We start from the raw sequence: 3,474 nt of genomic DNA on the forward strand, positions 1-3,474 counted from the left end.
GCAGCAGGAATGTTTAATTAATTAAACAAGCCATGTTAAGGTCCTTCATTACTAGGTACAATTCTGACTTTAGAAACATATTCATTATTAAATACAAGCTTGTTTACAAAACCGAACAAAACACACACTTGTAACAAATAAACAAATGGAAGTAATTGGATTAAAAATAGCATAAAACATATCTGTAGTAAATATTATGACTGAATTACAGTGATGCTTTAGTTTATTTGTTACAACTGCCTTTCACAAGTATAATCATTGATAGCATCATATGTCATGTGTGCAGACAGTGCTACTGTAAACAGGTAGATAGGTACTAACAGATCATGTCTGCACAGTTCATAGGGAATACAGGTAGCAAAATATTAAGACAGAAAACAGATGTTGCAACAATGACATAATGAGTAGCATATAAGCCACAATTAACTGATAATACCGATGTACCGATGTTTAAGTGACTTTAAACATGGCATGGCAGTGGGAGCCAAAATGTTACCAAAAGTCTATGAGGAACAGGAACAGCAAATGATTAAATATAGAGAGAATATCAAAAATAGGAAACTACACAAAGAACATCCAGTTATTTGTGGTCTTACACAAGAGGGTACATTCAGTCAGCTAATAGCCGAAAAAATACACATCTCATCAGGTAAGGTAGGGCAGCCAACAACCCATCGAATTCCATTCCTATCAGTGGAAAACAAGTAGCTACAGTTTCAGTGGGCTAAAGAACACAAACACTGGACACAGGAGGATTGGAAAAACATTGTCTGATCTGATGGATCCCAGTTACTGCTTTTCCATGCAGTTTGGGAGGAGCAGGATATATCAACAACCACATTAGTCCTTGAATCCATCCTGCTGGGTGTCAACAATGCACGCAGTGGTGGTGGATTAATAGTCTGGGGTGTGTTTCATGACACATACTGTCTCTGCATTTCAACTCTGAATACATTGTTTTATCTCCCACGGATGCTCGATTGGACTGAGATCTGCTGATCTCGATATATTTGAGAAATGGATTTTTTTGTCACGTTCTCAAAATCATTCCAGTGGTTAAATATATCAACTTCTGATTTTTTCAACGTTCCGCTATTCGGCGAGTTTGCAGTGAAAATTTAAAGCGGCAATGGCTTTAAAGGCAAAGCAATGATGGTGAGTTGAAGAAATCAGAAGTTTATACATTTACCCCCAGGAGATTCGTAGCCCATATCTTGCATGGGTACACTGCTGTCATCATACATGCAACTGATGGGCAGCAATGTATAGATATCTTGTCATATTTAAACCTGCTTATTCCCAAGGGGGCTAATATGTGTCATGAAAACACTCCCGATAGCACCATCAACGTGCATTGTTGACACCCGGCAGAGTGAATTAATGGATTTATGTGTTTTTTCTATATCCTGTTCCTCCCAACCACAAGACAGCATTGTAGCTGGAACACCTTTGACTATCGAGATGAGGGCATTGAAGGACCGCAAGAGGCTGCATGAAATATGTTGGTAGTGGCATGCTCTCCAGGTGTGATATATTGGCACCATTTTTCACTTGAGCAAAGCATTTTTTCAACACTTTTTTATGCACTTTTATTGTTTACATTTTTTATTGTTTTTATTCATCTGGAGTAATTATTTCTAGTGAAATACAAATGTACTCATTTTACACTAATTCCTAGAAATGTATTAAAAAAAATTGAAGGTAGAAGCAAACCATAAAAAAATCAGTATAATACCAACTTTTACCATCCACTGAGCTCGTGGGATCATGCAGTAATTTATCACACAGAAAAATTCTTCCTGCATTCTTATCCGCTTTCTGCCTTATGCTATAATTTATTTTTCAGAGTTTGTACATATTCCCCTAAAAGACTAAGGAATTTAGATAATATAAATAAAATGTGAAAACAAGTGATTGTAAATGAATTGTTCAGTATATCATGGCTACAGGGAATTCTCTTTTTACCATTTAAAAAAAATATTGTACAGCTGTACTGTGAGCTCATCTTTTTGTCTTGGGTCGGCTATCAACCATTTATCTTGTTTTAACATAACCTGATTTGAACTTACAGTTTTCATGTTGCGGTGTCCTGCATTTATACATGTATGATTATAATGCATCTGGGAAACCCCACATTTGTCCTATATTTGAATGACAATTCCAGGGTTTGGACAACATGTCCAGTATAAAAAAAAAAACCAGAGGACTGCGCTAAAACCTGGTATTAAAATGTAAACAATCTGTAAAAAAAAAAAATCGCAACTCCTTTCACGTATAAATTAACACATTTATTCTTAGTAGACTAGACACAATTAACAAATATAAATATCAGAATATATAGAGAAAATACTCAGGTATATATAGATACTTAAAACTCTACAGTATAATATACATATTATATCGCAAATAATTCAGAATACAGACACTGTAATTGTTTCACCCTCTAGATACGCCCCCTCTCCAATCTTGGTGCCCCAATAGCGATGTAGATTCCACTTATTTGTCTTCTTAATACAAGTGCTGCTGTTGATCGGACAGACTGTACCTTTCCACGGCTTGTGCACTTATGTGAATCATTCTAGAAAATTCCTCTACACATCTGATTAGAAGAGAATACGTGTTCCGAAGTCGTGCTTGTATTGCAATGTAAAGACCTCTTATCTAAGCGATTCCACCACTGCTGCATATAATACTAGTGTTTTAGCCGTCAGGTGATCAATTCAGCGCTTGTAATGTGTTGATTAAGGATCTTGTACAGAACTGATTTTTATAAAAGCGGTTGCTTGATGCGACCATTGCTGTCTTATGGAGTACAGGCGCTATTGTTACATAGAGGATTATAGCTGTTCCACGGCTCTTGTGCTTATCATGAATTAAATATTAAAAGTCTTGTAAAGATCTTTGTTTAAAAGGAAATACAAACTTCAAATGGGTGCTTAAGTTTCAAAGTAAGTACTTTTATGTAGCAGTTCTTTAGTAAAATCACCAATGCCTTGACATGTTTCTGTGCACTCAGCACTTCATTGAAAGGACTTCTTGCATCTCGGCCTTTTGGCTAAGATCAAGTGTAGTATCTGTTCTTATCAGGCCTAACACCCAGTGGTCCTAATGCTGATTGTGGCTGGCTCCTGCTCATAGTCTAACACTGGTGAGGGTTCAAACTGCTGCTTGTGCCTCAATTGTCCTTTTAAGGACTAACTGCTATAATATTTAATCCCTGCTGAGGAAGCTTTAAGAAATTGACCAGGAAGATTGACTTATGGGAAATAAGCTCCGCTGAATTCGTCCAGTGGAAGAAAACGTTGGGATCAACCCAATGGAAGAACCCCCTCATCTCTGTGGAAGATCCTGCTTTTCCTGCTGGAAGAAAATCGGATAGCTCCGCCCCCTTGAAGAAATCTTCCTCCAGACCTCCTTTCCAGCCCTTCTGCTTCAGGAAAAGAGCCAGGAAGATGCTTCAGCTCTTCACTCTAC

General features: G+C 37.3%; 1 non-coding gene across 1 annotated transcript; it reads left to right on the plus strand.

Annotated features, from left to right (window-relative positions):
* The first annotated feature begins 3,035 nt into the window (after nucleotides 1-3,035).
* LOC142109466 (U2 spliceosomal RNA) lies at nucleotides 3,036-3,233 on the plus strand. The gene has a single exon (XR_012680386.1). It is a non-coding gene; the product is annotated as a U2 spliceosomal RNA (small nuclear RNA).
* Nucleotides 3,234-3,474: the final 241 nt, after the last annotated feature.

This window comes from Mixophyes fleayi, chromosome 12 (assembly GCF_038048845.1).
Source record: "Mixophyes fleayi isolate aMixFle1 chromosome 12, aMixFle1.hap1, whole genome shotgun sequence".
Taxonomy (NCBI): Eukaryota; Metazoa; Chordata; class Amphibia; order Anura; family Limnodynastidae; genus Mixophyes; species Mixophyes fleayi.